We start from the raw sequence: 19,546 nt of genomic DNA, 5'->3' as shown, positions 1-19,546 counted from the left end.
TTACAGGGGATAACAACTGCCGTAGTGGTGTAAACATGAGGGTTGGCTGGGGAATAATATGAGGAAACCAAAGGAATTCCTCACAAAAATCCTCTAACGCACGTGCAAGCTTTGTTAGAGTGCTGGATAGAAACAGCTCTTTACAAGGCCGCAACGGGCACAAAAGGACCGTTGTCCACACACGAGAGCACCTCCTCAGGACGCACGAGGTATGGAGAAAAAAAAAAATCACACTGGGAGATAAACCTACCCTGCGTGATAACAGTACACAGGTCTCAGTTAAACAATTAAATCTTTAAACAAGCACAATATTCAGTGATAATCATTAAATGAGGAGAAAGTAAGAAACACAATGACAACTGATGAGCATTCAAGAAAGAGGAAAAGGAAGGGACGTCATTCACATATATGGCTGACCGAGTTATGATTGGACTGTGGTTACTATGGACACTTATTCCCTATGTCTCATGGGATAAGTAGTTCTATTTTTTCTTACCATAAGTCTTTGATAACTGCTATTTTATATCAAGTGAAGAAAGAAATGCATCATACTTGCCTCTTGACCTTATTAGAACTGAAACTTCCCTTCTCGTTATCTAGGAAATTTATCACCACCTGACAGGTTTGCTCCTGTTGGAAGTAGAACAGTTAGATATTTTATAACTTAAAACAGGTCTTAATTTTTCTTTCTGCAGTACTAACCATAATTTCAATGACAAATGAACCCCTCATTTTAGTAGAGTCCAGTGGCAGAGTAGATTGGCATAGACTGCATTGATTTTGAGTAAAGGATTATAGAGTGCATTGGTGTGGAGTGCAGTGGTTAGAGTAAAGTGAAGTGGCACAGAGTAGAGTGGTGAAGAGTAGAATTGAATGGTGCAGGGTAGAGTAGAATGGTGTGGAGTGGTGCAGAGTAGATTGTTTCATACTAGAGTGAAGTGGCTTAGAATGGAGTGGTGAGCGGCAGAGTGCAATGGCATACATTGACATTTAGTGCAGTGGTGCAGAGTAGATTAGAGTGACGTAGAGTGGATTGGCATAGAGTGCACCAGTGTGGAGAGGAGTGATGCAGTGTTGCAGAATAGTGAAGCGTGGTATAGAGGGGAGTGGTGCAGAGGGGAGTGCAGCGGCCTAGACTGCATTGGCGTAGAGTGCTGTAGAGTAGAGAGGCATAGAGTTAAGTACAGTGGAGTGGTGCAAATTTGGACCATTGGCGTAGAGTGGTGTAAAGTAGAGAGGCATAGGGTGAACTGGTGTGGAGTAGTGCAGAGTAGAGTGCAGTGGAGTGGTGAAGTGAGAAAGTGGAGTATGCATGTTGTGGTAGTGCACTACTATTACAGTCAACACATTTACAATTGAAATGACTATTACATTTGCACAGGCATAAGTTTTACTGATAAAAGTATATACCGCACAAAAGATGAGTGGAACTGTCATTATCCGTTATATTTTTTATAATATTAAAATAGGTTTCCTCCACACTTCAGAATTACCAAAAAATGTGCTTCATTTGTGCTCTCTAATTCTGAAATATCTGCACAGTTCATTTAAAGTCATTTATATTTTGTTGCGTGTTAGAAAAAAATAAAATTTTACATCCTTTGGTCCATTACATCCCCATTATCAGCATGAGTCACTTTGAAGTCAGAGCAAGAAAAGTAAACACCAAGTTCACTCATAAGTCAGAGATTTACATTTAACCTGTCTGAGTGCACAGCAAATATGACAAGATAAGAACAAGATTTAAATTCTTGTTTACAAATTGAGCACTGGTGGAAGGATACCGTAACAAAGGTAAGGGCCATGGAAGGGACGACCTCAAGATGGATAGCCTAAAACAAATAGAGCCAGCAAATAGAAAACAAGCAAATGTGAGTTACAAAACAACAATCCAATGGTAAGCAATGAGCAGATTGAATTCACAGGGGAGCTTTCCGAATGTCCAAGGTTTTGTTTGCAAATCACTTTAACCAAAAACATTGAATTGTACTTCATGTATCAGAATCTGTGCCTGCTAATATGTATTATTGACTAAATATATTCACCTCTAAGATTTCCTTTCTTCTCCAACAGTGTGAGACAGGTTGCATAATCTGCACAGACATGCTGTTTCTTTGGCAGCTGTGAATACAATCTGCAAAGCATAGGCAGGTATCACAGTGCATCCTTTCCCGGTCAATAGCGAGATATAGTACAATCTTTAAAGTTGATTCACCTCGCAGTCGTGCCTCTCCTCCCAGTTGAGTCAGGATGTACTTCCGTCTCCTATAATATTTTCAGAGCACAGACTAACAGGAATGAATCGGCACACCTTTCTCTGGCAATGAGAGACAAGTAAAATATCTTTAGGGTTGAAGCTGCCATCAGGATGCCCTTCCTGCTCTTTCAATTAGAGACAGTGAGCCAAATCTGCTATAGCAGAAATAGCCTTCAGATTGTACGTCTTTCTCTGTGAATGACAGATGTAGTGCAATATGTCATCATTGAATAACCAGTCAGGATGCACTTCCGTCTCTGTCAGTTTGAGACAATTCTCACAATCGGTCACAGCTGATCAAGCTGTCAGCTTATGTTCCCTTTCTCTGAATGGCATAACAGTGACAACTGTTGTGGCCATAGTAGTTGTCAAGACGTCTTCATTCTGTCAGGAGATCAGCTATTGCTTCAATAGGTCTTGACCAACAGTTTGTTGAAAGTGGTAACATTACAATCAAAATTCAAATCAGATTAAAAGTTCTGTTCAACACAAGTATACAGAATCAATAGTTAGAATCATCCCAATTTGGCAGATCTTATCAAAAGGCTAAGAAAATTGCTACTATTCCTGACATCTCATGTCACTAAGGAAGCCACACTAAGTTCTAGGAAAATTACCTCTGCATTCAGGGACTATCGTCAGAAATTCTATAAGGAGAATGTGGTTAGGCTTCATCATATTTTCGATTATTGTACGGCACATATTTTGCCTGTTTAGAGTTGGCACATCATGTTTCATTTAGAACAAAACATTTTTAGAAATAGGTATTAGAAACCAGCAGCCAGTTGCGATGTCGCCCCAGAAGTTTGGTGATTAAAACCTAGCGATTGTCTTCACTTAGGTGTCCCCAATCCAGTAGATGTTTATTTTGAAAAATTACATGTGATATAGCAACTGGGGCTTTATCAAAGGGGAGCAGAGGCTGCCCCTCTTATTTTCTGTTTCCAAACTGTGCAAACTGCAGCTCCTGCTCTGATTTTCCATTTTAATGTAAATGCTTTAAACTGTGTGCAGTGTCTTAAACATATGCACAGTATCAAGTCCATAGATGTAGATCAAAGTTAAAACCTGCTATCTTATCTTTTGTCCCACAGATTGACGTACGAATCCTGGTGTTTGTGTAGCAAAGATACCTCATACTTTTTTTTTCTTTTTATAAATAGATGTTCTGTCCTTATACTGTGTATATATGTAACCGACAGGTGAATTAAATGAAGTTTATTTTTCAATATCTGACAACAGTACCAACCCCTCCAACAGGTTTAAAACAGATTAATGTGCTAGTACATATGTCAGACAGAGTGTGAGATGGCTAAAAAGAAGCTGAACATTGGAAATATCCCTTTTTCAATTGGGTTAATGCCAATAATCTTGTAATATGTAAGCATAAATAGTGTGGTGCATTGTGGGAACTGCGATAGTGCCTTGGCAATTTATTGATAAAGACGTGATCACAAGTCAGTCAAATAAAGATTTGCAAAACCAGCTGGCTTATCAAGAGTGGGTGATCTTCAGAGAAATTTTGAAAAGATTTAATTAATTTCGTCTTTGAAAATGCCTTTAAGAGGGCAGGTAAGCCTTAATGAAGAGGAAGATATGTCAGTAAATGATCTTCAAATAAGTTTATTGATATAAATGCATTTTTGGGGCAAAGTACACATTTAGGAAAAATGAATGCCTTACTGAGACGTCTAAGCAGACAAGCAAACACTACAGAGGTTACCTAGTCTCTAGGTTTGCCCGATGATTTGTGACAGTCGTTTGATCGACTCATCTGTCATTGACCGGAATAGAAGCAGGGAGATTATTCAGTCACAGGGTTTGCACTTAATTATTAATGTGTCTAGCCATATGATCATTGGTCGTAAGTTTTTATACTCCAGTACCAAATGATTATGTACATAATGTCTTCTCATGTATTGTGACATATTTAAACAGAGCGCCTTATTGATAGGCCCTCACAAGTGCTATGTAGAGTTAATAAACAGAGGTGATGAAATCTAAAATTAAATTAGAGGAATGGGAAGCTTGAGAAAACCTTACATAGAAATGCTTATGGCAGTTTTAGCAGTTAGTATGAATAATTTCTAAGAAATAACCATTTCACAAAGATGACCCATGAAAAACTAATTTGATAGCTCACCATCAATGCATTAGTGGCATCTCCCTTGTGTGCTTGTAGAATTCGGAATGATAATGCGCCCTGCACAGGAGAGAGTTTGTGGAGGCATCACTAGCCTGCAAACACAAGTGCTTCTTTAACTGGAACAACGGTGTAGCACAATTTACTATCGTAGCACTTCTTTTTTTCACCAGGATAAATTGTGATTGTTCAGTTGGCATGCCAGATGAAACATTGCCTTATGTATTGTAACTCTCTCAATTGTGTCCCCCTCATATCGATTATTAAAAGCAGGTCTGTTTAACGTTTATTCCATCCCAATGTTGACAGTTCAGACTGCACCTGCTTGGGGAGGGCACCTGAAATTAATAGTTCATATGCAGCTTTGGCGTGTCATCTGTTATTAAATGTAAATTCCGAACAGTCAGGAGGAGCTTCTCACTCTAGTAGGTTTGAAATTAGTCCTGCCGAATTTTATGAAACCAGCATACTGCTAATAAAGCAATTTAAGAAATTCACTATGTGCACTCTTGAAGAAAACTCAAATGATGCTGTCACTGTTTCCCTCAAGAAGAACTTATGTAATCGTATTTATGATTTTCGAGCCACCGAGAGCATGGACTGTTTCCCAGAGTGGTGGCTAATCTTACATCTAGCACAAATTGACTGACTTTGGAGGGAACCTGTAAGAGTTTTTGATGATTAGAGGCCCCAAATTGAATAAGATACTGGAATTCACTTTGCCTACCCCAGTTCAGAAGACTACCCACTGAAAATTTCAGTATTGGCTTCTTTTCACGCCAGGTCTCTAATGAACGGTAGTTACGCGTGTGATGATTTGGTCCTGATTGTGCCCTGAAAAAAACAGAGGTTAATTATGACATTTTAGAAAAAACATAAAATCATTAGGTTTTCAGAATATTATTAATCAAGCTTTTGTACTATGATCCCAATTTGTGTACTTCAGAGCTTCATTAGCATTCATCACATTATTAAGAGAAATACATAAGCCAATGTTATACCTTCTCGGTTTTTCATATCAAACAACGTACATCAGAGGGAGTGAAGAGGGATAATGGGAAATGGTTGCATTTTACTGGCCATCTAACAAGCGAATCAGGAACATGTGGCCAATGATGAAGTATAGCTGATGTGTTCTACAGTTTATGATATATGAGTAAAATAACTAGAAATTGAAGCCACCCCTCGGATAAAAAGCACCTTAGCAGCTCATTCTAAGGGAACGTCATTCTGGGAACCGGATTTTAACCATAGTATTAAAGCCCCCTGCAGTTATTTTACGAGAGTGTGGTTTACCAGAACGAATGGCCTATGATTCCAGTGTGGCTTACCAGAACCAATGGCCTATGATTCTATCATCTGTGATGTGAAAGAACTAAGCGCCACATTTACAAAACTCTGCCTGTTTGCAAGCACAAAAAGCATTTTGGTATGTATGAATCCCAAATTGCGATCCAGTAACACATTTTGGTATTGAAAATGCATACTGATTTGGTATTTGTTTAAGACGTGCCTTCCAAATATCAAAACTGAATGAATGACCTGTATTAATGATTTGCGACCAAATTCCGGTTGCATAACAGTAATATTTTACCAACATCTCAAGGAGGTGGCAACCGTTATGACCCCTTCCATTTGAGAATGTTTTTTTACGAGCAACATATGAAACATAAGTGCATCATTTTTTTTTTTTTTTTTTTTTTTAAATGCTGCCTTTTTCCTTTAGGTAAACAGGCTGCATTTAAACTAAAAAAATGAATGTTTTATTGAAAAGCAATCAGACATGGGGGTTCCCTGACTCCAGCATGCCACCATCCCTTTGATAACCACCATGCCTAATGGGACTCAAACAGCTGACAACCTCATTAAAATCAGCTCAGTATGTGACCCACTAGGAATTGCTATTTAACTGTTGTAAGTTTGCTTACATTAGGAATTGGGATTCCCTAATTACGATTAAGTAAGAATTGCAATTAGGAAATCACAATTCCTACTTTTTGTACATTTGACCCTAACTACTTATCCTATCCACCTATACAGTTGTCCATACTTCACACCTTTCCCGACCACTGTGCAACATCAAAGTACCCCAGATGAAGAGTAGAAGATGTAAAGTGAACCTGGATATGGCATTGGTAATTAGACAATACCATCAGCTTTCTTTCTTGCTGCTTCCAGTCTGGGTGTCGTGATGACGTCAGGAGACGCTGTCCGAGGTGCTGATATTGGGCTCATGGTCTGTGAGCCTGATCCGTAGCTGACTAATAGATGACCTGAAGACGAAGACTGACTTGTTGCTGATCCATCCTGGATAGGTAGCTATGAAAAGGTGACAGACTATTTTTATGCCTTTTATTCTAGGTATCAACTGCGCTTTTTTTTAAGATTCTCACTTAGGTAGATTTTTTCCAAATTGATGTTTTCTCTAAATTGTTTTTGCATGAAGACCCCCATGCTAATGCTAATCTTGGTTAGGTAGGCTGTTAGGGTGACGTTGACAGTGACAATGACAATGACTGACAAACCTAATTGCTGAATTTCACTATTAATGCTGGTATTCTTAGTTTGTGGTATCACATTGTCATAGAAAGCTTCCTTTAAGAATGTATGTCTTTTATGATGGATTAACAAAAAGGATTGATTTGAATAAAGATTGAACTAACGGATGATCTAGAATTGTAATCAATAGGGAATAAAAATTGTTAACTCCTTCCTGAGTAGTGGTTATTCTTGAGTATTATGGTTTAGTTGTTTTCCATAGAAAGTTTCTTGATTATTGATGTTAGCTATAGATTCAATAGTCACTGCATGACTAGGATACTCCATGCGACTCAAAAGGGTCATCGACCTATACGCGTCCCCTCATAAGTTTACTTACTAAGGACAAGGCGAGCTAACACTGCCAACTTTAGTTGTAAGCGCAGCTCCATGCTGTGTTCTTTTGAAGAATGGGTATAAGTTTCCATCCCCAGGAAACTTCAAGGTGTAGGGAATGTAGGTCGGGCCAGGTTTTACAGAAGCCTGAAAGTAAAATTAGCTAATGATGAGTTGTGGCTCCCTGCCTATTACTGTTCAAAGTGGGACAATATTAAGTGTGGGGCTGCCAACTACCCAGTATTATCTAGTCTGCCCATCCCTATTTGCTCAGTTTTAACGGAGGAGTCAGGCGGAATGTGGGCATCTAAAGTTTCTACCGACCATGTGTTACTTTAAATTAACTGGAAGCAACGAGAAATGGGTACCAAAATAGCTCTATGGGTCAGCCATTTTGGAAGGGTGGTCTGTGTAAGGGAGTCAGACAGTATAATGATCATAGGGAGGTGGAAGTGGTCATTCTTTCTTTCTAGTTTGTTTTTAAGTTAATCACATAGTGTTGCGTAGGTTCTCATTAGGGTAATGAGGCTACTGGATTTGGGCAGTAGGACTGCTTAAGTGGTGGGTAATGAGTATAATTCCACACCTGGTGACACTTGTGGGCCTAATCCGGGGTTTCCAGCTAACTAGCAGCACCCCATCGCTGACAGATGATTGTGGCAACCGAGCTCATGGTAAGATAGACTCCCCAGGGAATCTGGTACATCAGATCGCATCCAGTTATCTCAGTTACTAAAATCTCACTCAGGCAAAGACACCAGAGGCAGAATATATTTAAATAGGCATTTATCAAAATATCTGCATCTTAGATAAAAGCAGGTGCATAGCAATAACAAGGATAATGAAAGACAATAGGATCAGGCATGTGACTAAAAATGTAAAACACGAACAGTCCGACTATGCTGTCTAAACAGGGGAGTGGATCTATAGCCCCTCACCTACGCTATGTATGAGCGCAGCATACTAAGCCTAATCTGCCCTTTGGGTTTTCCCGTGGGAGAACATCATCCCTCATACCTGAAAAAGAGGCACGATGTCTTAAAAGACACCGTCCCCATCTGGATCAGGGCTTGGTCGTCTAAGTAGGTAGCTGTAGTGAAGCTTGCAGCAATCAGCATACATTCGTGGTCATCTGGCTAGAATCTCACTAACGTGTTTGGCACTAAGGGGTGTTTTATAATAACACAGCTGACATTCTAAGAAATGGTCCCCACGCATGACTGTTTTTGTGTGAATGCTGGAGACAGCATACCACGTTTGTCATCAACCCTATCTGACTGTAGGCTTGGAGAAAGCACAAAGTGAACTATATGTCCTACTAAGAATGTGATGCTTTCCTAGGCGAAAGAACAACAAGATATAGGGAAATAAAACAGCACCGCAAATGAAGCTATTGCTAGAAAAATAAAGCAATGCTGAATAAAACGTAGACAGGTGAAAGTGCAGAGCTGCAGGCCTAGTTAACTAAAACAAGTGCTCAGAACATGGCTAAAATAGCTACACAATAATAGTATCAATATCGAGCACTGGGGAACCAAACTGACATTACAGGGCATATGGTGTTCAGCCATGCCAATTTAAGGGACAACATGCAACACCCTGCAGAGCTATGTGAATTGATTATTCATTAAAAAAATAAAAGCAACGGAGGTAATCACAGCATCATCGGAATGTTGTGTTATGCCTTTAATTCGAGAAGGTGGTCAACCGCATGCAAGGACTAATTGCATTTCCCTTAAGCTGCACTGCATCCTTCCTTCCTTGACCCCTTATCGTAAGTGGGTTGTTGCTATCTCATATTACTTTGAGGAATGGTGTAAAACTATGACACAATCTTACATACATTTGCACATTCAACCAAAGGAGAATTTTTAAACGGCAATTGAACTGTCAAAATACTGCATTTTTTTCTTCGCTTGTGGAAATTAAAATAAAGCCATTCTGAGGTTAGCTGTGGCAGTTGCCCATGATGCTAAAATATTTCTCTCAAAATTTCACTGGGCATTCTGTGCAAACCAGCAAACTGGTTTAGCTTAACCCCTTTTACGCTACAGACGTAATGGTTATGTCTGTGGTGGCGCGCCTCAGGCACCACGGGCGTAACCAGTCTGTGTACAGACCCTCGGGGGAAGCGCTAGTACTCCCCCTGAGGGCCGCCACCCCTACCCCCCAGGACAGGTTTGAAGGAAAATAGTTTCCCCTTCCACATCTGACCCCCCACCCCCCCACCCCCCAAGACGTCAGCACGCGATTGCGCGCTGACATGAAAGGGTGCAAAGACGTGCTGGAAGCTATTTGCTTCCAGTGCGCCAAGAGGAAAGAAGGTGAGTTTTACCTCCGGGCGGGGGTCGGGGGGGGGGGGAAATCCCTCTAATAGAGGGGATGTGATCGGGCAGCAGGAATGCCCAATAGACACCTGGGAATTAGTGTGTGTGTTTATAGTGTGGGAGATCGACCCCTTGGGCAAGGGTCACTCTCCTTTGGGGGCCAATGTATTTTTCGCCGTTTCTGCCCCACTTGGGGGCAGATCATCCTTTTATTTTTAGGCCAATCTGCCCCCAAGACGGGCAGAAAGCCACTAGAAACCACAGATTTTTTTTTGGGCTGATTTTGTGTTGGGGGGCACCCCCTTGGGCAAGGGTCGCCCCCAAGGGGCAAAAAGCAATATTGGGCAGTTCTGCTCCCCCTGGGGGCAGATCAGCCTATTTTGTTTTTGGGCCCATCTGCCACTTAGCGCCAGGACCATGTGTGCACTCTGTGTGGGGGGGGGGGGTGGCTCCTTGGGCAAGGGTCGCCCCCCCAGGGGGCAATATATTCTATGGCATTTCTGCCCCCCGATGGGGCAGATTTGCCCATTTTCTTTTTTTGTTTTTAGATAATGCTTTAGCCTTCCACGAGATCACCCTGATTCTGACCGTCTTTTTAAGATTAGACCTGTCCTTGATCATTTGGTAGATCGTTTTTCAGAAATCTATGTTCCAGGCAAAGAAATATTTGTAGATGAGTCTTTGGTCCTGTTAAAGGGTCGTTTGGTTTTTAGGCATTACATTCCTAGCAAGAGGGCACGGTATGGAATTAAATTGTATATGCTGTCTGAAAGTAGTACAGGATGTTTATAATTTCCGGGTCTACACTGGTAGGGATTCCAGTATTGACCCCCCTGATTGTCCACCCACTTTTGGAGTGAGAAAATTGTGTGGGAACTTGGTAGACGACTGTTTCACAAATGTCACCATTTATATGTAGATACCTTCTACACTGGAGTTCAGTTGTTCAAGGAGTTGTTCAGAGTGGACACTCTTTCTTGTGGCACAATCCACTCTAATCGGAAAGGCTATCCAAGAGAGCTTGTCTGTAAAAAACTTGAGAAGGGACAGTGCAGTGCCTTGCAGAATGATGAGCTGCTAGCTCTGAAATTTGTAGACAGGAGGGAGGTGTACATGCTAACTACCATCCATGATGAGAGTACTTCACCTGTGGCTGTTTGGCGTCAAGTTGCTGAAGTGCGCAAACCTGTATGCATTTTAGACTACAATAAGCACATGGGTGGTGTTGATGGAGTAGATCAGAGGTTGGAACCTTACACTGCTGCTCGTAAGTCTTATGTTTGGTATAAGAAGTTAGTGGTTCACCGGTTCACTTGGCAACTTTTAATGCTTTTGCTGTGTTCAAAGATAGTTCTCCAGATTCAAGGATAACATTTGTGAAATTTCAAGAATATCATAGCGAGCCTTGTTGTGCTTGAACAGGCAAGAGTTCCTAGAGAAGCAGTGGTGGAGGATGTGGCTAGATTGAAAGATCGTCACTTTGCTGAGCATGTTCCTCCCACGGCCCCAAAAAAATAAAAAAAACAACTTTCCTGCTAAGAGATCTAGAGTCTGTGCTCGAAGAGGTATCGGGAAGGAGACTAGGATGTACTGCTCTGATTGTCCTTCAAAACCTGGGTTGAGTGTGGGTGGCTGTTTCAAGAACTACCACAGACAAATTATTGGGAAATACTGTGAGCGTAGACAGCTGTTTTATATTTTCATATGTTCAGTTTCACAGTTGGCATTACTGTCATGTATTCAGTTAGAGCTTTTGTGTTTGTAGTTTTGTATTTATAATTAGTGGTTTCTGTGTTTAAAAACAAAAAAAAGTGATGGCGGTGTGCATGAGGGACCGACCTGGGTGGGGTGGCGCTTGGCTGGCGGTGTGCGTGGGGTGGCGCTTGGCTGGCGGTGTGCGTGGGGTGGCGCTTGGCTGGCGGTGTGCGTGGGGTGGCGCTTGGCTGGCGGTGTAAATATTGACTTGCTGTTGGCTACTGCAACACTGCCAGACAAACACCAGTTCACAAACTCCCATCAGCTGGTGTGATTGCTGTATCAGGCATGAGGGCGTATGTAAGTGATGAGCCCTTGAGTGGCGCTGTCTGACGATGCAAATGTTGTAATGTGTTGGGCCCGTGGCTGCCCGCATGAATGGTCTTGTGCATGTCATGTATGAAAGGTGTGTGAATGGACTGTAAAGCAATAGGTGCCTTGTTGTGGCTTTACAGCTCACAAGCTGTGAGTCATTGGTTCAGTTTTTTGGCCTCTCAGTTATTTCATTTTTGTGAAATCTCTTTAAAATAAAATTTGTTCTACTGAATCACTCACCCTCATGCCAAATCCAACCAGTATGTGTGGTAAAAATAAAATCTGCTCTGCTGTAATCATGCGTCGCACCACACCCGTGACACGCTAGGTGTCTCGGGTGGGACCCCGATGATGAAGTGTTAGAAAATGGGTTGTTAAGGGCAGGCAAGTACCTACACTTAGCAATAGGCCTCTAACCTCCACTTAGGTCCAGTTAGGTCTCAGTAAATTAAACCTAGCTCAACCCTTGGTAGCTTAGCAACGAGCAACAAGGCTTAATTTAGGTGACAAAGCGTAAAGCAATCAGAGATCACAAAACAGTAATTAAAGAAAACACGGGAAACAGTTTAAAAATCCAAAATTAATTTATAAAAAAAGGAAATAATTTTAGCTTTAAAATGACACCAAAATGAATAAAATCGGATATGGGGAACCGGAGAAATTAATTTTAAAAGAATTAATGCTTTCTAGCACATAGAAACAAAAAGCGCCAATCTGGTAATCTGGTCGCACCTCGACTGGGGCAAAGTCAAAGTTTAATCCCAACCACAATGAAGCCCGGCTCAGCTACAGCCCGCAGGAGGCCTCGGTCAAACGTTTACCTTAGGACTTAGTTTTTCTGGAGATTTTCTTCAGCAGGACGGACCTGCCAGTCCAATCCGCCCTCCTGGAACTCTTCCTTGGATACACGTCGCAGATCCCTCGGTGGGGATTTTTACTGTTGGACTTAGTCGTTTTTCAGGTGAAAATCCTTCGACTGGGGCAAACCTGAATCTTGATCCAATGTCCTTGGATCCCACTTCGGATAGGCTATCTGGAAGGTCCCGGTCAACTTCCTACGTTCGGAATAAGTCTACTTTTTGGAGATTTTCTTCACGGGGACGAACCTGCAAGTCAGGCCGGGTTGAGGCAAGCCGGCTAGAGTTGGCACGGTGGGTCGGTCCCTCTATGGAGCTTTTTTCCAAAAGTTCTCCAAAGTTCTGGATCTTCTTCCAGATGTTCTTTTAAGATTCTTTTGAGGTCCACAGTTCACCCCAAGGTTCCAGAAGCTCTGAGATGCTCCTTCGGGGTGCGGACTACAACTCCCAGAATGCACCTGGCACAAACTCCTTTTTGGCCACTGGACAGTAGTCAGGTGGATGGTTTCTTCAGGAGTTGGTGCAGGGGACTCTGGTTATCAAATTTTCACCTGTAGCAAACGGAGTCCCTCCTTGAACCAGTTGAAGCCAGGCAAAGTCCTTCTTGTGGTGAAGCCCAAGTGTGCAGCTGGTGCAGTCCTCCAGAGTGCAGTGTCCAGGTGCAGGTCAGGGGTCCAGCAGGGCAGTCCTTCTGTAGTTCTTCCTGGTAGGGAACTGAGGTGTGGGTGCAGGTCTTAATGCACAACCGGTCAAAAGATAGTGAAGGATTGGTATAAGGGTAGTTAAAAATGACTAGAGGTAACGAATTGTAATTTTATTCTAATGCCTATACCTCTGACATGATTAAAAACAATACATAGGGATATAGTAAAATAAAGTCTACACCCCCCATATAAAAGTATGATTGGTATAATTACTAGATCTCGTAGTAGAGATTAGTAAAAGAGGAGAAAGTAAGCACAGGATCCCCTGTGTCACTATATCGTAGATCAACATGTTTCTCGCTGTTTTATAGTCAATAAATGATCCTATGCAATTCGTCAGGACCTTAGTACATACCTAATCCTTTAAACAATAGGGAATCCCATAATAAGGAAATAAAAAACCCTCCAAATACTAAAGGTAGGGCCTCATCGGGGTAACATCAGGATTGAAAATCCACTATGGTTTTGAGTGGAGCCAAAAAGTTCTTGACCACCTACGCCTGATGATCATCCCGAGGGGTATCTTTTGACCGGTTGTGCATTATTCTCAAAAAGATCTCAGTCAAAGAGCCCCCGTGTGGGGCCCGTCAGGCATTGCAGTGCCGGCCTGACGAGGAGCTTGGCCCTATGATGAAGAATGTCACCGGAAGGTGAGTGAGGGCTCTTGCTTCGAAGACTTTGGTCTCCATTGAATGCTGAACCACCCAGTTTGAAAGAAACCACCTTGCATTTTTGGAACCGTGTGTACTTTGATTTATTGACTGTTGGGAGCTTTACACACGGGACCAGGAGTATTTTTTTCGAATCTCCCACTTTTGCCCCTCTCTGCTATTGTTTTTTGGTGGGTGCAGGTCTGCCAGTTTTATCCTTGCTCCTGGGTGGGCTCCAGGGGGTCCTGGTTCTCCATTCAGAGGCAGGGTCCTTCCCCCTGTGATGACCACTTTCTGGGAAGTGTGGCAAAAATCAATCCCAGGGAGCAACATTCCTCAAAAATTCATCATGGCTGAAAGTGATTTTTGGAGGTTACATCTGGCTGAGCCCACCCACTGGTGTGGCTAAAAATCCTAAACACACCCCTCTCCTAATCTAATCAAGGGAGCACCTAATTGTCTGGGTTTGCAGGATGCGAGGGTTTTGCTCCAAATGTCCTTCTCTGCCTTTGAAGACCAGTTTGGCAGCCCTCCCTCCTTCCTCCTTACCCATCTGCTGAGGGAAGATCTCATCCCCCAAGCACATCTGTGTTGAGCCCGGCCACTTCACACCTCATCAAGGCAGCCTGGCCAGGCTGCCAGAGGCTGGCCAATCAGATCAAAGCAGCAAAAACACTGCAGGGCTGCAGTTGGCAACTTTTTAGATAAGGTTTAAAACTCTTTACCTGAACAAGTTATATTAAATCCAACAACTGGAAGTTGTGGGATTTAGTATAACAATTAATTTGATACCAAACTTGAAGTATCTATTACTTAAGGGGATTTTTAAAATGAAAAAGTCTCCCCATTCTACCTATGGAGGCCATTCACTACAATGAGGGAAAAACTAATTTGGCTGTTTTACCTCACCAGGGCTTCTAAACCTATTTTTAAAAGGTCCCTGCTTATAGTTACATGGCACCCAGCCCTAGGGGCACATATGGCACACCTTAGGGGTGACATATGTAACAATAAGGTAGTTTAAGACTTTGGAACCACTTAATTCCAAAGTCGAATTTGCATGTAACTAATTTAAAAGCAGCCAGCAAGGCAGGCCTGCCTTTAAAATGACACTGGGCACCTCAGCAGTGCACCTATGGATGCACTACCTATGCTGGGGTCCCTAAACCTACATGCCCTACCATATAGTAGGGACTTATAGGTAGGTTGACTTAGCCAATTATAATTAGCCTAATTTTCATACTGATTTTACACAGAGCACAGGCCCTGGGACTGGTTAGCAGTACCCAGGGCACCATCAGAGTCAGGAAAACACTAGCAGAAAGTGAAAAATGGGGGCAAAGCGTTAAGGGGCCTCTGCAATCAGCCCTGTTTTCTCACATGAAGCATGCCTCCAACTTGGTTGGTGGGTGGGTGAGGGGTCTTTTTAACATAACCTAAGTGTGTTTCGTTTCACAATTTTAGTGTTTGGAGCATCACATAAGTACGTGGACACATCAAAATGATCTATTGCAAAACTACCTGTGTTTGGGGGGGGGGGGGGGGGGGGGGGAGGGTTCACTTGTTTTTGGTCCCGGGTGCGAAATTCATCTAGGGAAACCTACCAAAGCCAGACATGTTTTAAAACTAGACACCCCAAGGAGTCCAGGAGGTGTGGCTTGCCTGGATCCCCCAACATTTTCTTACTCCTCTGCAAACCTCAAATTTCTTCCACCCAGCATTCCCCTCAGTCTCCCAAGTAAAATGATATGTCACTTGTGTGGGTCCCCAAAGCAGAGTCAGCCTAAAAGATGTACAAAAGAAAACCATGTGCTTATCAACTCGCTGTGCTAAACCCTCAATCTCTACAGGTTATTGGCATTTTTCTGTTGCAGGCACCTGGACCACCCACACAAGTGAGGTACCATTTTTATCGGGAGACTTGGGGGAATGCTGGGTGGAAGGACATTTGTGGCTCCTCTCAGATTCCAGAACGTTGTCACCGAAATATGAGGAAAAAGTGTTTGAGCCAAATTTGAAGGTTTGCAAAGGACTCTGGGTAACAGAACCTGGTGAGAGCCCCACAAGTCACCCAATCTTGGATTCCCCTAGGTGTCTAGTTTTAAAAAATGTACAGGTTTGGTAGGTTTCCCTAGGTGCCGGCTGAGCTAAAGGACAAAATCTACAGCTAGGCACTTAGCAAAAAACACGTCAGATTTCAGTGAAAAATATGATGTGTCCATGTCGCGTTTCCTGTAGCGAGCATTAGGCCTACCCATGCAAGTGAGGTACAGTTTTTATCGGGGGAACACAGAATAGCAAAACAAGTGTTATTGTCCCTTGTCTTTCTCTACATATTTTCCTTCCAAATGTAACAGTGTGTAAAAAAGATGTCTAATTGAGAAATGCCCTGTAATTCACATGCTAGTATGGGCACCCTGGAATTTAGAGATGTGCAAATAACCACTGCTTCTCAACACCATATCTTGTGCCCATTTTGGAAATATAAAGGTTTTCTTGATAGCTATTTTTGACTCTCTACATTTCAGCAAATGAACTGCTGTATACCCGGCAAAGAATGAAAACCCACTGCAAGGTGCAGCTAATTTTTTGGCTCTGGGTACCTAGGGTTCTTGATGCACCTACAGGCCCTATATATCCCGCAACTAGAAGAGTCCAGCAGACGTGACAGTATATTGCTTTCAAAAATCGCAGGAAAAATTTAGAGTAAAACATGAGAAAAATGGCTGTTACTTTCACATCAATTTCAATATTATTTTATTTCAGCTGTTATTTTCTGTAGGATCTACACAAATTACCCCTTGCTGAACTCAGAATTTTGTCTACTGTTCAGAAATGTTTAGCTTTCTGGGATCTAGCATTGGTTTCACACCCATTTGTGTCCCTAACTGGAAGGAGGCTGAAAGCACAAAAAATAGTAAACATTGGGTATGTTCCAGTAAAATGCCACAATTGTGTTGAAAAATTGGGTTTTCTGATTCAAGTCGGCCTGTTCCTGAAAGCTGGGAAGATGGTGATTTTAGCAACGCAAACCCTTTGTTGACGTCATTTTTAGGGGAAAAACCACAAGCCTTTTTCTGTAGCCCTTTTTCCCCCCATTTTTTTTTTTTTTTAAATAAACAAAATTTTTGTTGTATTTTGGCTAATTTCTTGATCTCTTTCAGGGGCACCCCCAAAGTATGGGTACCTCTAGAATCCCTACGATGTTGGGAAAAAAAAGATGCAATTTTGGCATGGGTAGCTTATGTGGACAAAAAGTTATGAGCGCCTAAGCGCAAACTGCCCCAAACAGCCAAAAAACAGGCTTGGCACCTGAGGAGGAAAAGGCCTGGCAGCGAAGGGGATAAAAGATAAATCCATAAGACATATTATGGAGCTGCGTTGTGCTCCAAAGCATTATATCTCTGTTGGTTTAGGTCAGAATAGCGTTAGCAAAAGTATCGTCCTACAAACACAATTTTCAAAAAAAGGGCTCTTGGTTGGAAAAGGAAAGGCAGAGCCAAGGACGTGGCTCAAATGAGAGTTGTCAGTGTGGATGAGGTATGGTGCCAAGAGAAGGGATTATGACTTTGAGCTCATCCCTGCAGCCTGGGTGGTGAGTCACGGATTTTGAGCAAAGTGAAGCCCTGAAGGTTTGAGGCTTTGGAGCTTGGAACCTTTCCAAAGCCATCACCTCTCCACCCGTTTGCTGGCCAGCATACGTGCTCACCTGCTCACTCCCTAAACTGTCCTAGGTCTGGCCTGCTCCTCAGGGCTCCAGGAGAGGCTAGGAGCTGGTGGCTACCGAGGCTGGTAGGATTTTAAAGTACACAGTAAAGAATGCTGGGTGTGTGTATTAAGCACAAAGTGAGTTTCTTACAGACTGCACAGATTTTGAACATCCAAAGTGCACTCAGAGGTGGCCAGTTTAGTGGCTGGTTCAGGAAAGTGTGATAGCTATTCCCCTCGGAAAGTAAAGGGTTAGTTTCCCTTGGTTTTTCCACTTACACATTGGGACGAGCCGCAGCAGAGATACACAGAGTACAGAATGAGTGACCGCTGCTTTGAGTGGAGAGCAAGGTGGTGAGTAAAGTGGTCAAGATTGACTATACCACGGCCCAAATTATGGACCCCAAGTAAAGGAGAAATCTGCCTGGTTGCCGCCACCTGGAAGTCCATGGCTTCACCGGTGGTAGTCAGTGGCAGTCAGCAAGCAGAGTTGAAGCCTAATGCCTGAAGCTTGATTCTGAAGCGTCCAGTTAACTGTCCCCTTGGCATATATCAAAAGGGTTGAGCCCCAGGTGTAGCATACATTAATCATGCCTGTTGGAGGGTTGGGCAGTAGTGGTGCATGGAGGCAGCCGGCACAGGAGTCGATGCAGCTTGCACCTATGGTGTTCCCCTGTTTTTCACTACTCCCCGGAAGTGTGCTCGTATTAACACTCAGGCTTAGTTGATGGTTTGTAGGCAGTCCATCCAATTTGGCCCGAAAGAGGACTAATTAAAAGGCTTAAAGGAATTCCATCGAGCTCTACAAAGCCGAGATAAGCTATCGGCCCTTGCTCATGGAGTCTCCTCTGTGGCTGAAAATGAATGCCAGAAAGCTTAGATCAGGTAGAGTAATCTCCACCAGAGTTGGTGAAAAAAACAAGATCAAATCCTATAAGGAATAAATTGAACCGCATTGGCTCTTTGAAGAGACTCTCAAACTGACAGGGGATGATACATTATCAGGCAGACAGGGACAGGTTCACCCTTCAGGAATCTCCTTACCCAGTAGATTATCCCTGTAATAAGAGTTATGTCCCAAGGAAATCCCCAAGTAATCAGGACTAGATCTTATTCTTCTAAGTCCCCTAAGATGGACTACACATTGTCAAATATCACCTTAATCAAAACATCTTTCAACATCACCCGTAGAGCTATTGATCCTCAGTCCCCTGTAAGCTCAGATACCTCCAAATTTCTACACTGTAGTACTCCAAGTAATCTTGCCACCTCTTAAGTATGGCAAGGTCCTCTGCATTTCACATGAAAACTTCATTCCATCTACCTGAGGAATATAATCAACTTTCTGAATCACTTCATTGCTGAGAGTGAATACTCTTCTCGATCTTGAATCTGCTGGAAAAAATTGAGACCTAATTCTGAACACATGCTTCCCATTCTGTCTGATATGTTAAAGTCAGAAGTGGCATTTAACCCCTTCGCTGCCAGGCCTTTTCCCCCTCCTGTGCCAGGGCTTTTTTTGCCTATTTGGGGCAGTTCGCGCTTAGGCCCTCATAACTTTTTGTCCACATAAGCTAACCAAGCCAAATTTGCGTCCTTTTTTTCCCAACATCCTAGGGATTCTAGAGGTACCCAGACTTTGTGGGTTCCCTTGAAGGAGGCCAAGAAATTGGCCAAAATACAGTGAAAATGTCGTTTTTAAAAAAAAAAAAATGGAAAAAGTGGCTGCAGAAGAAGGCTTGTGGATTTCCCCCTGAAAATGGCATCAACAAAGGGTTTGTAGTGCTAAACTCAGCAGCTTCCTAGCTTTCAGGAACAGGCTGACTTGAATCAGAAATCCCAATTTTTTCAACACAATTTTGGCATTTTACTGGGGCATACCCCATTTTTGCAATTTTTTGTGCTTTCAGCCTCCTTCCAGTCAGTGACAGGAATGGGCATGAAACCAATTCTGGA

At 42.6% G+C, this 19,546-nt stretch overlaps 1 long non-coding RNA gene across 1 annotated transcript in view; it reads right to left on the bottom strand.

The window, feature by feature from the left end:
- Positions 1–555: 555 nt before the first annotated feature.
- The window catches only part of LOC138260782 (uncharacterized), a 78,332-nt gene continuing 59,341 nt past the window's right edge, over positions 556–19,546 (bottom strand). Inside the window, exons 3-4 of the long non-coding RNA XR_011198984.1 lie at positions 5,128–5,234; positions 556–630 (exon numbers count right to left, since the gene is read on the bottom strand). This is a non-coding gene — a long non-coding RNA (uncharacterized lncRNA). The remainder of the gene's footprint in view (positions 631–5,127; positions 5,235–19,546) is intronic.

Source organism: Pleurodeles waltl, chromosome 10, assembly GCF_031143425.1.
Source record: "Pleurodeles waltl isolate 20211129_DDA chromosome 10, aPleWal1.hap1.20221129, whole genome shotgun sequence".
NCBI classification, from domain to species: domain Eukaryota; kingdom Metazoa; phylum Chordata; class Amphibia; order Caudata; family Salamandridae; genus Pleurodeles; species Pleurodeles waltl.
This window is presented reverse-complemented; position numbering and strand designations above follow the sequence as displayed.